The following is an 11,809-nucleotide window of genomic DNA, read 5'->3' on the forward strand; positions in this document are numbered from 1 at the left end:
GGTCCCTGATGGAAGTGCATATGGGAGGCAACTGGTAAATGTTTCTCTCTCATATCAATGTTTCCTGCCCTCTCTTTGTCCCTCCCTTTCTTCTCCTCTCTCAAAAAAAACAAAGTCAGTGGGGTAAAGACCACAGACAATTTGCCAAAGAGCAAATACAATTAAAGAGCAAGAGTAGCAGCAGAGGTTTCCTGCTGTGGAACTGGTGGGACCCTCCTAATTGTATGAATTAACTTGGAAACTTTCATTTCAGGGCTAGCAAAGAAAGAAAGTACCAAAGGAAGCCTGGGGAGAAAAGTATGGGGAGGAGGCAAGGACATTAGGGGAGTGCATGAGTTTCTTACGGCTGTTATAACAACTACCACAAACTTAATGGGTTAAAAAAAACACAGGCTTATTATCTTAGAGTTCTGCAGGTCAGAGGTCCAAAACAGGTCTCAGTGGGCTAAACATCAAGGTGTCGGCAGAGCTGCAACCCCTCTGGAGACTCTAGGACAGACTCAGTTTCCTTGCCTTTTCCAGCTGCTGGAGTGCCTGCATTTCTTGGCTGGCAGCTCCTTTCCACCTTCAAAGTCATCAGTGTTGCATTAACTCTTTCTCTCCCATTTAACGCTTTCTCTCTCTAACCTGTTGTCTCCCTCCTCACTGATGTAATTACACTGGGCCCATTCAGATATTACAAGATAATATCCCCATCTCAAGATCCTGAACTCAATCAGATCTGCAAGTATTTGGCTCCAAGATTAGAATGTGAACATCTCTGGCAGGGGTGGGTGGGGTGGGTGGGTGTTCTTCTGTCTACTGTAGGGGGCACAGAATACCAGCCCTTTTACATACCTTGTGGCCTGAGTCCCTAAATGGGGGGGATTAGGGCCAAAAGATGGAGGAGCTGTATTAAAAAAGTAACAGGACTCTGGGCATAAGGCAGTGGCCTGTTTGGAGACTAGGTGACACTTCTGCCATCATGCATTCTGTCCTAAGTACAGCTTTGTTACTCTGAGGGCTTAGGGCAGCCACCAGCAAAGCAAAACTATGTCTAGTAGAGAACACCAACAGCTGAGGGGCTGGGTAGAGCACCTCCACAGGGAAGAAAAAGCCCTCTGAGATATTTCCAAACTGGGGATGCACCAAATGATTGGGGAACCATGGTTTCAGGGAGTTGAGCATCTGAGAGCAGGCACTGGCTGAGAACCATCAGACTTTGGGCATTAATAGAAACAATAGCAACAATAATACTGGCCATCATTTATTGAGCACCTACTACATGTCAGACATATTTCTAATATATGAGGTCTGTCCAGAAAGTATCCATCCATGTACTATGAAAAACAGCGACATTTATTGAAGAAGCTACAAGATATAAGAAACACTGTACATAGGACAATGACACTTCAGTCCTTTTTAAGGAGGCACCTTGAGACCTCACACAGTTATGCCAATGCCATAAGCTGTCCCATCATATTTTCCTGAATCTCATCGATGGTCTGAAATCTCTTCCTTTTCAGAGGTGATTTTAATTTTGAGAAAAGTCAGAAGTTGCAGGGCACCAAATCTGGGCTGTAGGGGGGCTGAGTCACCTGATGATTTGACTTTTTGTGAAAAAACTCTCCATGAGACATGATGCATGAGCAGGCATGTTGTCATGGTGAAGCTGCCAATCACCAGTTGCCCACAGCTGTGGGCTTCTGAATTATCTGAATAGTTTCCATGGAGGACTGTTCAAGCTTAATGCAAAATTTGATACAGATTCATTCTTCTACTTGCTCAGTCATTATGAATGCGATGGCCACACAGTACACATGCTCACTCAATGGCATCTACCACCTCTGCTGACTAGGACAATGAAGTTGTCATTGTTCACACATGCACATTCCAATTTACTCTCCTTGGCTGCCAGGTTACATCGATGTTGTGCAAACTGTTCTCATTATATTAACAATGGCTGGACTTTTCCCAGACAGACCTTTGTATTCATATACTACATATAATAAACATACATTGTATCTATATTTCAGTCAACTGTAACCACGCTAGTAATCACAGGTTAGCCAAGCCTGGGTTGGTCTCGTAAATGCCTATTACTATAATAGTCAGAGTTTTGTCTGGTAAACAGAAATGAGCTTGTATCTTCTTGTTTAATTTTTTAATGTAAAAAAACCCTGTAAAGTTTGTGTGAGTATGGTAAAATGGAAGTTTGTATACACTCTGAGTAGCTATGCAAGTAGATACACTTTTAGAAAGCATTTTGGCTTTCTATCTTTTGACTTTTAAGTCATAAAACATTTATACTTTTTTACTCAGTAATTTCATTTCTTAGGAATCTATTTTTTTAAAAAAGCTAAAATATGGGAGGAATATCAGAGGCACAAAATTATCATCATAGCAGTTAGGAAAAATTGGAAACAACTTAAATAGCCAATTGTAGAAAAATATTTAATATATGGGCTTGAAGAACTGTCGTGTTACTATTGAAACAGAGAAAGAAGGATTATAATGAAGACTATACATCAACCTGGAAAAATTGTGTGTGTATATATATTATATATATATACACATACATAGATATTATAACAGCTAGTGAGAAGGTAGGATATAAAACTTTACATACATTCATAGCAGCATTATGCACAATAGTCAAAGGCAGAAGCAGCTTCATCAATATGTTCATCATATAGATGGATGGGTAAACAAAATGTGGCATAAGCAAATAGAATTTACTCAGCTTTAACAAGGAAGGAAATTCTGCCACATGCTGCCACATGGACATGGACAGTCTTGAGGACATGATGCTAAGTGAAATAAGCCAGCAATAAAAAGACAAATACTGCATGCTTTCACTTATATGAGGCATCTAGAGTAATCAAATTCACAGAAACAGAAAGTAGAATGGCAGTTTCTGGGGTCCAGGGAGAGGAGGAAATGAGGAGCTGTTGTTTCATGGGTTTGGAGGTCGGTCACACAAGCTGAAAAACTTCTGGATATTGGCTGATTGCACAACAATGTGAATATACTTAGTGCTGCTGAAACTTACACTTAAAGTGGTTACGATGATGGATTTCATGTTACATACATTTTACCACAATTAAAAATGTTTTAAAAACTTTATGTACGTTATAATTATATACTCATAAAAACTCCATGTACATTGAACAAATATACCTAAATTATGTTAGTGGTTATGGTAAATGGCACCATTATGGGAGATTTTAAAATTTATTATCTAAATTACAGTGGAAATTTTTTAAAAATTTATTTATTTATTTATTTATTTATTTTTACAGAGAGGGGAAAGCAGGAAGAAAGAGAGGGAGAGAGACATTGATGCCAGAGAGAAACATAAACCGTTTGCCTCTGGTATGCCCCCTGGGGACCAAACCGAGGCATGCACTTTGACTGGGAATAGAACCGGTGACCCTTTGCTTTATGGGACAATGTGCAGCCCATTGAATCACACTGGTTGGGGCAAGAGTGGAAAAAAAACTTTTAAATAAAAACTCACCAGTAAAAATAACTTACTCTGTATGTGTATAAACTAGTGGACTCTGAGCCCCTGATAAAGACTAATGATTCCTAGCCAGAGCAGGATGTTGAGAGCAGTCAGAACTGCAGTGGAAGTCTGAGGCTCTTTGTGGCCTGTTATTGCTCCAGTGAAAGAGGCTGGCAGGCAGCATCATCAGACGGACAGCTTTTTCTGCAGACCAGATATTGTGTACAACCTAATTACACTTACCTTTGGCTGTGGCTGATAGGGCTTGCCATGATAGATGGTGCTGTGACTCTGACCCGGAGGGTTCTTTCATTTCTCATTGCTTCCTGTTCCTCTTACTGCTCAAATGCTTAACAATCAGTTCAGACTTCCTCTTATATCGAGCAAATGCCAGTGTTCCAGCCTTGGACTGGAGAGGTTTGTTGCTGTCACAGGCTTCTGTAAAGTAGGCCAGGAAGGTGTTACGCTATGGCTACAATCCACATGGCATTGTGGACCATGGTGGATGAATCTGTATCCAAAAAGGTTGGGAACTGGCCATGCTACAGTGAGGGAAGAGTTTGTTTCAGATCAAGGGAAACTGTGTGCTTTGAAAAGTCAGTTCAAAAGGAGCTGAGGCCTTATTGAATGTTTCCTTTGTAGGGACACAGAGCAAACCCAGCAATAAATCACTAGGACTGGGGATTAGGGAAATTCAGCTCTCCTCCACCAACCAGCACCCCTTTACTTCCAATGTTCTTGAGGAGATAGTCCTGCCTATGGAGACAGAAGACTCAGAACTGTTTAAAGTCAAAGGAGATATACAGTCTGCCCCAATGAAACCCATGAAACCGGATTCCTTATCCTTAGAGGTAGGTTCCTTCAAATTCAGTGTGGATTTCCTCCTGCTGGTGCTACCAGAGGGAACCTACAGCTGTTCCATTCTCATGCAGAACTTGGCAGTAGGTTGTCCTGGTAGGACTTGCCCTTAGGGGGCTCTTCTGTCTGTCGCTTCTCACCTGCTACTCAGTTATTACCTTTGTGTCCTCAGCACAGACCTAAGTTCCCTGTGCACACTCCTGCCTGTCTTGTCTCCCTGCTTTTGACTTCCTTCATCTCTGCTGCCTTGGTTAGCTCCCGCCATTCTTGCTAGCTCTTTCCTGCTTCTCAGCATGCCTTTTCAAAAATCCTCTCTTACTGTCAGGTTCAGCCTGGTCACCGTCCTCTGATTACTAGGGTGGACCTTCTCTGCTTGATGAGACTCAAGTCTGCTCCACTCAAGAAAGGCAGCCCCAGCTCCATCTACCAGTCAGTGCCCCCGCCTCCTCCCCGTTAGTGCCACCTCAGAGCTTCCCAGGAGCTGGTCAAGAACAAACTGACCAAAAGCCAGAAGCAGAGATACACTTTATGACACTGTGATGTTTTCCCTTGAATTACAGTTAACTGCTTCTAGACTGGAAACTATGTAAAAGCAGGGTTTTATTCTACTCATCTTTGTATTCCACACAGCACCTGGCATCTTGCCCTGCACTCAGTAACTACTGGATGATGATGGTGATGAACATTCCTGCTTCTAAAGCATCACTGGCTGTGGCATTGGAAGCTCTGAAGGAGACTTGTAAATTCCATCTTCCATTTGTAATTCAGATCCTGAATCCATCCATCCTTCAGTGTGTGAACAGAATTCCACGAGCAGAGCTGAGGGTTTTGAAATCCACCACTGACCCTTGAGATCTTAGGCTCAGCCACAGCTCCTTATTAACCTAAATTCATGGACCAAAGGTGGAAAAGCCACCATTCCACAAACCATTGCACTAAGTCAGAGTGCCCGTGGAGAGAGCCGTGGCTTTCAGTGCGGTGTGGAAGGCCAGTGGTAAAGTCCCTTAGGATCAAAGGCTATGTTTTTTCAGAAAAATAAATATCTTTCTATGAACACCAGGGAATGAAAAAGAAGCACCTGAATTAGCAGGGCTTGGGTCCTGGTTCCATCTTTCACTGGCTGAGAGAATTTAGGCAACTACTTGGTTTCTCTGTGCCTCAGTTTGCTAACTTACAGAGTTCTTGTGAGAATTCAGCAAGTAAACTAACAATAAGAACCTAGAGGAGGGGCACATAGGAGGTGTATAATATTGGATTTCATGCACGTATTCATCAGAAAACAGTAAAACATGGACTCTGTCCTGACTGAACTCCTCCATTCATTGGGCTAGTTTCCAAACACTGAGTTCCTTAAAATAAACTCTTCTAAGTGCAGCACTGCACCCCCATGAACTGCTTCAGAGCTATTGCTTCTCGCTGACAACGAGAATTTACTGCCTTGCTAAACACTCATTTGGATGCCCAATGTTGTTCCTCTAATCCAAATACCCCAAATTCTGTCTAATTGACAAGATCCACCTTTCTGTGGGGAGGAACCTGACTTCAGCCAATCCTAACTGACCTTTCTCTTACCAGTTAGACAATCCAGGATGTTATTCTATGCTATTTTTCATGTTCTCTCTGTCAAATTATGTGTATTAATCTTGTCTACAATATAGCCTTTAGCTTCTTAGACATAACATTTTATAGTAATGTCACCTTTGCTTTGAAGATGTGGCACAGGCTCAGAGAAACCGTCTGCCTGAGGACACAGCTCAGTGCAACGCACTTCTCCCGAGGGCAGAAAGAAACACGTCTCAAGTTCTCCCAAGGCTTTTCAGTGCCAGCCACCGTGTTGAGTTCATCATTGGTGCTCACGCAACAGAAAATGTCATTCACGCTTTCACTGCACTCTCTAATGAGGATATGATAAGTAAGCCAGAAAATGAGGCCTTTTCTGGCAATGGTCAGATTCAGACATCCAGACAGAGCAGGCACATTGCTGTGGCAACCAGTGGGAAAGTGGAGATGATTCAGATTAGAATGTGTCCCTACAATTTTTCCTGAAAGTCTCAGATTTCTGGGTTCAGCTGTGTTGCCTTTGACACCAGAGAAGGGGCCTCAGGCAGACACCAGGGCAGAGCCCACACCTTGGGCTCTTGTTTCAGAGGATCCGAGGCCCCTGCCTGCCTTAGCATTGCCATGTTTTGCCATGTATAAGGCGCTCCCCTGTGTACTATGTACCCACGTTTTTGGCCCAAGCTTTCAGGAAAAAAAATCTTTCATTTTAATTGTTTAATTCAATTATTTATTTATATTTAGAAACAAAACCAATTATTGTATTCCAGGGTATTATTTTGCATGTGGATATCATTATTGCTTTTATAGCATAAGCCTAAATAAAAGAATTAAAAACACAGATATGGAATTAGTACTACCCTTGTATAATGCACATCCTTATTTTTCCCTGAAAAATTCAGGCAAGAATTACGCAAAATACACAGCAAAATATAGGAGTTTGTTCTTTCAAAGTTCCCCTAGATGGGAATAGACTAGGTCTTCTATAATCATGCTGCATCAGAAGAAACCTCCCCGACTTATTTGCTGTGTACACAGGCCACGAGCCAGAACCGGCAGCTGTGGAGAAAACCACCACTACAATGTGGTTTCAGGTCCGGAGGGGTTAGATTGTCTTCCCAGCCCTGACACTATTTTGCTTCCAGGACTTGAGGGACTCACTTTACTTCTCTGAGCTTCAGTTTGTTCATCCGTGAATTGAGAGTTAAGTCTACATGATCCCTAAGGTCTAGACCAGGTCTAACAATCACAGACCAGTCCTAGAGGCAAAATTATGAGTTCTCACTGAGTGCTGGCCCTGTATGATCCGTCATTACTCTCTCTGACCCAGATTCCTCCCAGGCCTCTGTAATACAGAACGTTTCATTTACCTGATGACATGTCTATTTCACCACTAGTTTAATCCACTGCCTGTTAAAATAAAAACTACACCATCTTAAAACAGAAGCACCTTAATAGTCTTAGATTTATGTGTGATTAAAAAATGTGATGGATGTTCATGCAAAATAATTTTTGACAAATATAAAGAATGCAAAACAACCTGTAAGTCAGAGGCAGTCACTGTTAACATCTGTCTATAGTTCTGTCCAGTGTTTTCTCTGAGGGTATGTGTGCACACACGGACAGCAGAGCTCCTACTGAGCGTGCCATTGCATACAGAAGTTTTTACTTAATACTGCATGCATTGTGAAATATTCCCCGTGCTTAAAATATTGTTCTGTCTCAGTGTCTGAATAATTTTCCAACAAATAGAGGCATTAACATTTATACAAACGATTCCATTTTGTTTGGGACCTTTGGAATGAGCAAAGGCTGTCTTGATCTGGCAACAAAGGGAAGTGATTGATGGAGTCTAACCCCTGGAGTCTCCAGGACCCTTCTTTCCATGTGGTACCGTGAGACACTGATGCAGCCGGCACCTGCGATGGGAACGTCCAGACATTAGCCTCTTCTTGGGTTCCCAGGTTTAAACATTGTCAAGGCTTGCTCTTAAGTAGCCACTGTCCTGATCATAGGGGGCCCTCTGCTGTTCCCTTTCTTTCCACAACCCATCAGTGACCTCAGTGATGAAGCATGTAACATGGAATAGAATCAGAGATCTCAGCTTTCCGGAGGTCAAAGTACACTTTCCAGTCTGTGAAGCTCACTCTGAATTAGAAAATAGCTAATATAACAACAAAGAGAGAAATTCATGTATATATATATATATATATATATATATATATATATATATCTCCTCTCCATTTGATGCTGATATTTTTATATTGATTATATCATACTGGTTTATGCCTTGTTATGTGGAAATGTAAAGGCCTGTTTATTTAACCTGCCATGGTTTGTCTTCACTATGTTTTCCTTGATCAGGATGTTCCAGCAAATGAAGAGAAATGCACATTACATGGGGAAAATTAGGTCAGTGGCACGAGCTTTTCCTCCTCTTCCCTTCTCAATTTTCTTCCGCATTAATCATTTGTAATAAAAGAATGTGGTTGCATTTCTGTCTGAGATGTTGATTTCTGGAAGCCTTCTTTTAAATCCTTGAGAACTATGACATAAAATCTCCCCAACTGACAAATGAAGACTCAGAGACAGAAGTGAGTAAGGACTGGCCCAAGGTCACAGAGGCTGGTGACTCTGAGTCTCATGTTCTGACCACATTCCCTACTGTTGGGGCCAGTCTTACATTCCTTGGGGGTAAGGCAAAGACAGGATTTTAACAAATAATAGGAGGACAGTAACCAGAATACTATCTTAGTAGTGAGTATTCCTCAGGAAAAAAAAGCCCTGTATAAATAAGATTGGCAGAGGACTGTTCATCCTTAAGAAAGGAGTAACACATTTTCATTCATCTAATAGGTATTTATTCAGCACTATGTGTAGGTTACCTTGCTGGATGTTACAGGTAAAAGACACAAGAAACTTACAAGGTATAGTCACCGCTTAACACAAACTAGTCAGGGAGATGTGTCATTTATGAAAGCTCTTAGAAAAGAGCCTGACACATAGTAATTAACATGTAAATGTTTGATTGGGCAATCAATCAGTCAAACTATATAATAATAATGCTAGTTTAAATATATTTAGCCCTTGCTATGCCAAAAGCTTTGCATTAATCTTTAAATACTTATAAGTTAATGAAGAAGGTACTACTACGCTCCTTAGCTGGCAAATGAGACTTAGAATTTTTTTCTCTCTAACAAACATATTTTTGTTCAAGGATAACTGAAAAAATTGGGACTTAAACTAACTGTCTGGCTCCAGAGCTTCTTAACCATAGTACATATTCCAGCCCCTGTCACCTAGTCAAAGCTCTCTGTGTGAGTGGATGTGACTTTGGATATTCAATGTTCATTTTAGAAGGAAAGAAGAGACCCCTCCTCCAAAGAAAACTGCATTCTCAATTATTTATATCACAGCACAGTGTCTTCTGATTTTTATCAGTGTATAAAAGTACTTTATATGATTGCAATTGGTCTATGTAAGTTTAGCTCTTTCCACTCAGTATTATTTTGTATAAATAATTCCATATACTTAAATTCTACTAGCTATCTATCATATGCATGCCAATATCCATTAAATATAGAATCCTTATCCAGTTTATTATTGTTAGATATTTACTATGATGAGTAATAGTATTGCCATAACAAGCTATGATCATATTCCTTTGGTTAGCAATCCATCCCATTTTGAGATTACCAAGTCATATTATTGGATCAAACATGATGAACACTTTTATGGTCCCTGGGCCATACCAGGTTGCTCTGCAGAAGAAGTGGCCAGTTTACACAGCCTGGAGAAATGTGTTGGCACACCTCATGGTCCCGAACTCTGCCTGCACTTAAAAAAAATTACTTGGTTAGTTTTGCTGACTTCCCAGATACAGTAGAACCTCACAGTTGTTTCAGTTTGAATTTCTTTATTATTAGGAAAACTAACATTTTCTACAATTTCCTGTCTGCATTTTTATGTGTAAAATATTTGTTTTATCCTGTCTTTCTTATATATTAAGGAAAAACTTTTTGAAAAACTCGAGGTAAAGTGTTTAGATATTAATGCTTTATATACTTCTGAGAAACTTTTGTGTTCAATTTTAGTTGACTAATATTTTGAGCTACCTGCACTCTACACAGATACCATTATAAGACCCTCAGACATTATAAAATAAAAACAATTGTATTTGACTAAGAAGTTGAAGATGGTGTCAAGTAATACAACTGTGAGTATCTGACACTACTAGATAGAAATATAATTTAACTTATGTTTCTATAAACAAAGATACCATTTTTCCAATTACTGAATTCTGCTTAGTATTTTGTTTTCTTTAAGAGTTTCAGGCTCTTTTGAGAATCTGATAGAAATCTATGGGTTATCTCCATGGAAAATGCCCATATGCATACATTTTTCATAAGGCTTGAGATTTCCATGTGTCCCCAGTGCAAGACCCTTGTTTTCCAGCAAGCTTGGCTTTATCGCTATCATTTATTCTTTCAAAATACTTCTCCCCATTACACTCTTCTCTACATCCCCATGCCAATCCCTTTGATTCTGTATCAGGTTACAGATAGGGCAGTAGAGGAGAAAAACATGAAGGGACAGTTACCAGTGCTGTCACGACAGCGATGAGCTCTGTGACAGCGGTGCGGCCAGCGTGCTCTGCAGGTGGGCTGCAGGAGCACCAACACTCCGCCGGAGCCCTCTCTGCTCACCTAGGTGGTTCCTAACTGCTCTCTCAATGTCTCTTTTGTCTTCTGCCCCAGTCCATGATTTGACCAATAAACAAGATGTCTTTTTAAAGCCTAATGAGGTCACATTATCCCTTTATAGAACTCTAATCACACTAAGAATAAAATTCAAACCCGTATCCAGGGCTTCCAAGGCCTTATTGATCTGGACCAGCTCTCTCCCCCATTGCTCTCTACTTAGCTTAATCCTTTCTAGCCACTACTTTCCTTCTGACTCAAGGCTTTTCCACTTACTCTTCTGTCTACCTCGATCACACAGCTCCTGGAACTTCCCATGACTTTCTTCCTCTCTGCACTTTAGGTCGCAGACAGCTGAGAGGGGCATTCCCTGACCATACCATCTAAAATCTATCCTGATCACTCTCACCCCTCATCCTGTTTATTATTTTTCATTACACTTGCCTGTGCCATGCATTTGATTAATGTTGTTTATTTTCTGACTTTTCCCCTCTTGTAAGTGCCGCGAGGACAAGGACTTTGTATGTCTCCAGTATACATAATCAGTTGTTCAAATATTTGTTCGATACATGTTAGGGTTAATACTTTGCATATACACTACAGACCAGAACTAATTCCTGCTCACAGAGTAAAAAGTTAAAGAAAAAATTTTAAGAAGTAAACATCTTGAGCCCCGGCCAGGTAGCTCAGTTGGTTAGAGCATCACCCTGATATGCCAAGGTTGTGGGTTTGGGCCCTGGTCAGGGAACATACAAGAATCAGTGAATGCATAACTAAGTGGAACAACAAAACAATGTTTTTTTCCTCTCAAATCAATAAATAAAAATTTAAAAAGTAAACTTTTTGAATTACTTCTAAAATTAAAAGATAAAAGGTGTAATGATAGCTAACAGTCTGATATTATCTGAAATGTACCTATTAGTGTGAAAAATTAGCATGAGAAGGGCAGATTTATAATTTTTATAGGTAAGATGTCATGAATTTTATTTGGAAACATATCAGTGCAAATATGTTAAAAGACTGAAAAAACACATTATTAAATTAAAAGTAGAATTATTTGTCATATACACTCATATAATATATAGATTTTTTCTAAGGATAGGTTAAGTTTCTAACAATGAAATATTTCAGTCTGATACCACCAAATTGCTCTTCTAGATAGCATACCAATTTTACTTTTAGCAATAATATGTTAAAATTCTTGTCT

Source organism: Phyllostomus hastatus, unplaced genomic scaffold, assembly GCF_019186645.2.
Source record: "Phyllostomus hastatus isolate PE091 unplaced genomic scaffold, TTU_PhHast_1.1 phas_contig_98, whole genome shotgun sequence".
Classification (NCBI taxonomy): Eukaryota; Metazoa; Chordata; class Mammalia; order Chiroptera; family Phyllostomidae; genus Phyllostomus; species Phyllostomus hastatus.